The following is a 9,057-nucleotide window of genomic DNA, read 5'->3' as shown; positions in this document are numbered from 1 at the left end:
CAACTACAACAAAAGTATTAAGGAAACCTAACCATAGCATGAAACATATTGATCCAAATTAGCCCCTTACGAAGCAACGCATAAACTAGGGTTTAAGCTTCTGTTACTCTAGCAACTCATCATCTACTTATTACTCCCCAATGCCTTCCTCTAGGCCCAAATAATGGTGAAGTGTCATGTAGTCGACGTTCACATAACACCACTAGAGGTATACCTGGCCATACCTCGGGCCGGGCCGGGCTTCGGGCCGGGCCTAGCCAAGCCCGATGCAAAAAACCCAGGCCCGGGCCCGGCCCAACCCGACCATCAGGCATGTTTTCTGGGCCCGAGCCCGGCCTCGAACACGTAAAAGCCCATCGGGCTCCGGGCCGGCCTGACCCGACCTTTAGAAAAGTGCAAAAACGACGGGCCCGGCCCAGCCCGGCCATCGGGCTCAAAATCTAGGCCCGAGCCCGGCCCGGGAGTAGCATCGGGCCGGGCCGGGTCGGGTCGGGCTGACCGGGCCGGGCTTCACATGGCCAGGTCTAACTAGAGGAGAGACAACATACATCTCATCAAAATATCGAACGAATACCAAATTCACATTAAGATACTTTATAACTGAGTACTTTTCCAGCCCTCTCAGAGCATCAGCGTTCACAGCCGTCCGATCGTCAATTTCAAGCATTTTCAGCCGTCAGATTAGGTGGGAATCGCACGTAATCTCGGTTCTTTTGCTAATACCGATCGCACACCGTGTGGGCCGCTGCTCCGTCAGCATTTTTGGACGTTCCGCATTAAATTGGGCCCAATGGGCCAACTCTCCTCTCCCCACCCGAACCGGATCGAGACGTCGTCTCGCACAACCCCCTCCTCTCCCCGACCTCTGTGCTCTTTCTCCCAATCTAGGCAGCTGGGCGTATCCTTCCCAGCAGCGCCGCCGACCACGACATCGACCTCGACCAGCGGCCCCCTCGCTCTTTCTCGATCTCTAGTGCCAGCGCGCATAGCGAAACGACATCACACTCTCTGTTGATTTACCTACCACGACGATGTGCTCGGAGCCGTCCTTTCAAGGTGGAACGCAACTGCTGCTGTTGTCAACTCCCGATCCCGATCGAAGCTCGCCCAATCCCGATCGAGGTCCACCCGCCCAATCCAGCGACCAGAGGAGAGGAGCAGCCGGTGCTGTCGAGGCCCCGAGGGGATTTAGCAGACGCCAGCCGCGCGTGGGATCCAGGATCGAGGGAGCCGACGCGACGCGCGCGAGGGAACCGGCGGTCCAGGGGAACCAGCCAAGGCAAGGCGCCCCGGCCGGTCGATGCGCTGCGGTTCGTCACCTGGCTACGGGGCATGCTTCACCATGCCGCCTTCTGGGAGAGAGAGGCTGCTGCCGGGCGCCGGCGCTGGCGTGCAGGACGGAGTCGCCGCTCCAAGCGCCAGTTGTTGTTCGCGTCGTCGGGAGCGCGTTCGCAGCGGGCCGTGCCAGCCGTCTCTCACCAATGCTGTGCCTGAGGGCTTTGCTGGTTGGGTCGCCAGTGGAGGACGAGGCCATGCTTGCTCCGCTCTTTCAGATCTAGGAGTGTAACAGAGTGCTGCGGCGAGATCTCAGCTTTCAGGCGCAAACACCCCAACCCGTGATCTGTTTATACGATGGATCTAAAGTCCTCCGACATGCTGCTGCCCGGTCCAGGAAGGTATGTGAACTTTGAGCAGACAACGTTGGTTCGTTCTCGGTGGAGGTACAGTGGGTCACTAGATAGTGGATACTGGATACAATAGCAGCAGGTGGATGTGTACGTAATTGTACTTATCCTGTGCTTTCTTGTGATTGTAAACCTAATCACATTCTAGATTGATTGATTCATATTGCCTTTCATAATTAGAATAACGGGTGTTGTTTATGATGGTATGCATTATCTTCCCTCCAGTTCTAGCTGCTCAACTTGCATATTTTACAACAAGCCCAAAAGACACACACTATTTTATGGATATTTACATTAGCTTTTCATCCTTTAGTGGTGAAAACAGTTTCCCAAATTTTCTTTCCTTGTTCATTCTTATATTAATTTTTTTGTAATGATTTTCATGACAATCCACACACACACACACACAGAGATGGAATATTTATTGATATGATTTTTTGGTGGAAACAAACCGGAGGAAGTGATGCACAACTCAGAAAAAGGTAAGTGATGTGAAATTTCTAGGTGCATTGCTATTTACTCTACCATGCAATGACATTCAAATACGTATTAAGCATGTCCTTAATAAAGTTTAACATGCCATTTTCTATTAGAGTACTCCGATCCAAGCTGGATATGTAGCTAGCCTCTCCTAATCTGCCTGTAAAAGACACTCTCCTAATCTTCCCATGCTTTCAGTTTCTTCGGTATCGGAGTTCTCATCTATTCTTTGAGATTTCCAAAAATTTGTGGTCTCCTTCCTGTTATGTCACTATTAAGTCTTCAGTTCAACGTGACACATGCAGGGCCACCTTAAGTGCTCAACTGCCACATCTAGCGGGATATGGAGAGGGACACGGAGATTATATGCGTACCGATGGTTGCGGGTTGATGAATACGGACCTGCTGATGCAGTGGTGAGGACTATATACCCCATGTACTTTACCATGAACAATCCAAGGTTGACTAATAAAATATTGATAGGATCTACCATTTATTACTTTCTCTTTTTAAAATGTGAATATGTTTCTAGACATTGAATAAATCTTGATAGGATCTGCCATTTACGGCTTTCTCTTTTTAAAATGTGATTATGTTTATAGACTTTGAATAATAAAAACATCAATTTCTCAAGATTCTGAATAAAACTTTTTTATATGGATTTCTGCTTTATTTATCTGCTGTGATCAGTGTTTTCTTCTTGCATGTGGCTTAGTAACACCAACCAATACATGTCTTTACGCATGTGATTTGTTTGTTCCTCTCATTCTATTATTAAACTTATTAATTTGATCTTTTTCGTTATACAGATCACTTCTGACATTACCAGTTCCTGCACTCCTGGACTCCTCCTTTACCAACGACCCACATGCAAAATAACGTAAGCTGTCAGGCTCCAACTTGATAATCTAGATGACATGGTCACTATACTGAGAACTGTTTTCCTTCAAATGTAGAAAAAAATGTTGCTCAATCTGCTATTTACAGAAAAATGAGTAGCTGGCACTTGCTTCTATTAAATAGACAGTCAATTTGTAGTATGCATCAGTACAACAAAAAGCCTTTTAGGTTGCCTGTCAGTTTAAATTATTTCTATAATGGTAAATAGACAGTCAATTTGTAGTATGCATCAGTACCACAAAAAGCCTTTTAGGTTGCCTGTCAGTTTGTATTATCTCTATAATGGTGATTGGATATTGTGGGCTCTGCCTGTCATTTTAGCATGCTACAGATTTCTACCTAAGGTGATTATCAGCTTGAATTTGAGCAGAAGGCTAAAGCTGTTCTTGGAACTTACAACAGGGTTGTCTTTCCAAATGAAAAAAGATGACAAAGCTCTATTTTTTTAGAATGTTACCTTTTACTATGCCTGGTCAGAAACAAGCGAATCCTCTCGAGTTTGTCGAGTTGTTTGCAATGATCACCTGCCATTTTTTATTTGTATAATGTTTGAAGTTTGTATGAATGGATTCAATGAAATTATAGGTGCCATACTACTTTGGTCGTGATTATGCTTCCAGATATTTATAGAAATCACTATCATTCTTTTCAAAATAGGACGGGCGCGACAACGCGCGCCATCCATGATCTAGTGACTACTAATAGCAAGACTTTTCCCATGTCCTCAGGAACAAAAGTAACTACTCACAAAGCATAAACATGTTCATAACCAGAGGGGTATTAATATGCATATAGGATCTGAACATATGATCTTCTACCAATTAAACCAACTAGCACCAATCCCGGACTTGGAGACAAGAATTGGATACAAGAGATGAACTAGGGTTTTGAGATGAGATGGTGCTGATGAAGATGTTGATGGAGATTGCCCTCTCTCGATGAGAGAAGTGTTGGTGATGACGATGGCAATGATTTCCCCCTCCGGGAGGGAAGTTTCCCCGGTAGAACAGCTTCGCCAGAGCCCTAGATTGGTTCCGCCAAGGTTCCGCCTCGTGGCGGCGGAGTTTCGTCCGAGAAGATGGCTTATGATTGTTTTACCATCGAGAGACTCCAGATAGCAGAAGATGGCCACTTGAGGGCTACCAGGTGGCGCACGAGGTGGGCAGGGTGTGGCCCCCCTGGTGAGTTTCTTCCGCTGAGTATTTTTTATATATTTGAAAAACATCATCCGTGAAGTTTTAGGACTTTTGGAGCTGTGCAAAATAGGTCTCTAATATTTGCTCCTTTTCCAGCCCAGAATCCCAGCTGTCGGCATTCTCCCTCTTTATGTAAACCTTGTAAAATAAGAGAGAATATGCATAAGTATTGTGACACAATGTGTAATAATAGCCCATAATGCAATAAATATCGATATAAAAGCATGATGCAAAATGGACGTATCAACTCCCCCAAGCTTAGACCTCGCTTGTCCTCAAGCGAAAAGCCGAAATCGGAAAATATGTCCACATGTTTAGAGATAGAGGTGTCGATAAAAATAAAATACGGACATGAGGGCTTCATGATCATTCTTAGAACAACAACTTATATAATTCTTGTCATATAATCTCTTATGCTAGAGTAATAATTCATTCGCAATATCAAGTATGAATCGTAAACTTCATTCAAAACTAACAAACTACAATCTCAGACATTGAAACAATTGCAATTTATCATAACATCGGAAAGAGTCGATGTATAAGAGCTTTTCAGCAAGTCCACATACTCAACTATCATATAGTCTTTCACAATTGCTGATACTCACGCAATACTTATGGGTATGGAGTTTTAATCGGACACAGAGAAAGATAGGGGCTTATAGTTTTGCCTCCCAACGTTTTACCTCAAGGGTAATGTCAACAGTAATAGTTCATGAAAACTCTCATCCAATTAGCCATATATACCAGGATCTTTCCAACATATTGTGCTTGCCAAAGGATAAAATGTAAAAAGAAAGGGTGAAAATCACCATGACTCTTATGTAATGTAGGAGATAAAAGTAAAAGATAGGCCCTTCGCAGAGGGAAGCAGAGGTTGCCATGCGCTTTTATGGTTGGATGCCCAAAATCTTAATGCGAAAGAACGTCACTTTATATTGCCACTTGTGATATGGACCTTTATTATGCAATCTGTCGCTTTTATTACTTCCATATCACACGATCGTATAAAGCTTATTTCCTCCACACCAATCAATCATACATATTTAGAGAGCAATTTTTATTGCTTTGCACCGATGACAACTTACTTGAAGGATCTCATTCAATCCATAGGTAGATATGGTGGACTCTCATGGCAAAACTGGTTTAAGGATATTTGGAAGCACAAGTAGTATCTCTACTTGGTGCAATGAATTTGGCTAGCATGAGGGGGAAAGGCAAGCTCATCATGTTGGAAGATCCAAGACAATATAATTCATCTCAGATGTAAGAAAACATGACCCATTATGTTGTCTTCCTTGTCCAATGTCAACTCTTTAGCATGTCATATTTTAATGAGTGCTCACAATCATAAAAGATGTCCAAGATAGTATATTTATATGTGAAGACCTCTCTTTCTTTATTACTTCCTTTTAATTGCAATGATGACCAAAACTATGTTTGTCAACCCTCAACAACTTCTATTCATCATACTCTTTCTATGTGAGCTCATTACTCTCCATAAGACTCACATGATCTCTTTGTTTCTTCTTATTTCTTTCTCTTTCCTTTTATTCACTTAGGATCATGGCAAATAATCAAGCCTTGACTCAACACTAGTCTTTATTATATAGCTCACGAACTCGATTACATAGAAGGATAATAAAGCAAAACTCGCAACTAGATCATACTAAGAACTTTTATTCTACTAGATCAAGATATTACTAAAAGGATCGAACTAAGAAAAACGGTAAAGATAAAAGTGATGGTGATACGATACTGGGGCACTCCCCCAAGCTTGGCAGTTGCCAAGTGGAGTGCCCATACCAGATACTCAATTCTTCTTTGTTGGTGGAGACGGTGGTTATTTTGTTGATGGCGTAGGCTTGTCGTCCTTCTTCCAAGGCATAGGCTCACCATCATAGAAGGATGACCGGGTCTCCAGGATCCTCAAATCTGCAGCCAAACTCATCCTTTTGAATCTATATTCATACTCACAGTTTTGGTTTTGCAGGTCATAGATTTGAGCTTGAAGGTGCTCAATTTTCTCGTGGATCTTGAAGATGGTCTCCCCGATGTTGTCGGCATCCGGCTTGTGTTTGTTGGTGAATTCTGCGATCATCACCTAGTTGGAGTTGAGTCCACGCTCCACCATCCCTTGACACTTGAAAACTTGTTGCTCCATTGCTTCGAGCCTCGTCTCCATGCTTCTGGTCCCCTTCGGTCCCTCAGCATCACGGATGTGCAGCAACCCATCACGCATCTCAATGGTTTGATGGTGTCACTGCACCTCCGCGAGGTAAGGCTTGATGACCTTCTCAAAGAACTTGTCCTTGGGAGCACTTGGAGATGCCATGATAATCTAGATCTGTCAAAAAAACAGCTCGAAACAAAGACAGGAGATTTTTGCGTGATACTGGAGTCAAAACCCCCGGGAGGTTATATAATGAATTTTTACCGACCAAAATACGTGTCGTGTATGAAAACGGAGTCCGGAGAGCACACGAGGTGCCCACGAGGTAGGGGGGCGCGCCCAGTAGGGTAGGGCGTGCCCTCCACCCTCGTGTCCTTCCCGGACTGCTGCTTATTTTTCTATTTTTCTAAATATTCCAAAACGGAGAAATATTGCCTTAAAAACTGTTTTGGAGTCGGTTTACTTATCGTACCACATACCTATTCTTTTTTGGAGTCTGAAACGTTCCGAAAAGTGTCCCTTATGTATTCCTCTGGGGTTACGGTTTCAATAATATTGGTTTCAACATTTATGGGATTACCTGAGATATAATGTTTGATTCTTTGACCGTTCAACACCTTCGGATTTGTGCCTTCGAAGTTGTTGATCTTTATGGCACCGAAACGGTAGACCTCCTTGATAATGTAAGGACCTTCCCATTTAGAGAGAAGTTTTCCCGCAAAAAATCTTAAACGAGAGTTGTATAGCAATACATAGTCACCTACATTAAACTCACGCTTTTGTATCCTTTTTTCATGCCATCTTTTAACTTTTTCTTTAAACAACTTGGCATTTTCGTAGGCTTGGGTTCTCCATTCATCAAGTGAGCTAATATCAAATAACCTCTTTTCACCGGCAAGTTTAAAATCATAATTGAGTTCTTTAATAGCCCAATAAGCCTTGTGTTCTAGTTCGAGAGGTAAGTGACATGCTTTTCCATAGACCATTTTATACGAAGACATACCCATAGGATTTTTATATGCAGTTCTATAGGCCCATAATGCATCATCTAGTTTCTTGGACCAATTCTTTCTAGATCTATTAACAGTTTTTTGCAAAATTAATTTGAGTTCTCTATTACTCAATTCTACTTGACCACTAGACTGAGGATGATAAGGAGATGCAATTCTATGATTAACATCATATTTAGAAAGCATTTTACGGAAAGCACCATGAATGAAATGTGAACCACCATCAGTCATTAAATATCTAGGGACTCCAAATCTTGGAAAAATAACTTCTTTAAGCATTTTAATAGAAGTGTTATGATCAACACTACTAGTTGGAATAGCATCCACCCACTTAGTAACGTAATCAACAACAACTAAAATATGTGTATAACCATTAGAGGAAGGAAAAGGTCCCATATAGTCAAAGCCCCAAACATCAAATGGTTCAATAACAAGTGAATAATTCATAGGCATTTCTTGACGTCTAATAATATTACCAATTCTTTGACATTCATCACAAGATAAGATAAACTTACGGGCATCGTTGAAGAGAGTTGGCCAATAAAAACCAGATTGCAGTACCTTATGTGCAGTTCTATCTCCAGCATGGTGTCCTCCATAAGCTTCGGAGTGACACTTGCGTAGGATCTTTTCTGGTTCATGCTCAGGTACACAACATCTAATAACACCATCTACTCCTTTATAAAGATGTGGGTCATCTCAAAAGTAATGCCTCAAATCATAGAAGAACCTTTTCTTTTGCTGGTAAAACTAGGTGGTATAAACTTAGCAACAATGTAATTAGCATAATCAGCATACCATGGAGGAGTATGAGAAGCATTTATGACATTTAATTGCTCATGAGGAAAGCTATCATCAATAGGTAGTGGGTCATCAAGCACATTTTCTAACCTAGAGAAGTTGTCTGCAACGGGGTTCTCAGCTCCTTTTCTACCAACAATATGCAAATCAAATTCTTGTAGCAAGAGAACCCATCTAATAAGTCTAGGCTTAGCATCTTTCTTTTTCATAAGATATTTAATAGCAGCACGATCAGTGTGAATAGTTACTTTAGAATCAACAATATAAGGTCTAAACTTATCACAAGCAAATATAACTGCTAAGAATTCTTTTTCAGTAGTAGCATAATTTCTTTGAGCATTGTCTAGATTTTTACTAGCATATTTAATAACATTTAGTTTCTTATCAACTCTTTGTCCTAGAACAGCACCTACAGCATAATCACTAGCATCACACATAATTTCAAAGGGTAAATTCCAATCAGGTGGCTGGACAATAGGTGCAGAGATAAATGCCTTCTTAAGTATTTCAAATGCTTCTACACAATCATTATCAAAGACAAATGGTATATCTTTTTGTAATAAATTAGTCAGAGGCCGAGAGATTTTCGAGAAGTCCTTAATGAACCTCCTATAAAAACCGACATGACCAAGGAAACTTCTTATACCTTTGATGTCCTTGGGACATGGCATCTTTTCAATAGCATCAACCTTGGCTTAATCAACTTCAATACCTCTTTCAGAAACTTTATGCCCCAAGACAATACCTTCATTAACCATAAAGTGACACTTTTCCCAATTCAAGACAAGATTAGTTTCTTCACATCTCTGCAAAAC

The 9,057-nt window shown here is 42.0% G+C and overlaps 1 long non-coding RNA gene across 1 annotated transcript; it reads left to right on the top strand.

The window, feature by feature from the left end:
- The first annotated feature begins 830 nt into the window (after positions 1 to 830).
- On the top strand, positions 831 to 3,658 carry LOC119355392. Its single transcript, XR_005171579.1, has 2 exons — positions 831 to 2,581; positions 2,975 to 3,658. It is a non-coding gene; the product is annotated as an uncharacterized LOC119355392 (long non-coding RNA).
- The last annotated feature ends 5,399 nt before the right edge of the window (positions 3,659 to 9,057 follow it).

The sequence above is a fragment of the Triticum dicoccoides genome, chromosome 2A (genome assembly GCF_002162155.2).
Source record: "Triticum dicoccoides isolate Atlit2015 ecotype Zavitan chromosome 2A, WEW_v2.0, whole genome shotgun sequence".
Taxonomy (NCBI): Eukaryota; Viridiplantae; Streptophyta; class Magnoliopsida; order Poales; family Poaceae; genus Triticum; species Triticum dicoccoides.
The sequence above is the reverse complement of the archived record's forward strand: the minus strand, read 5'-3'. Positions and strand labels throughout refer to the sequence as shown.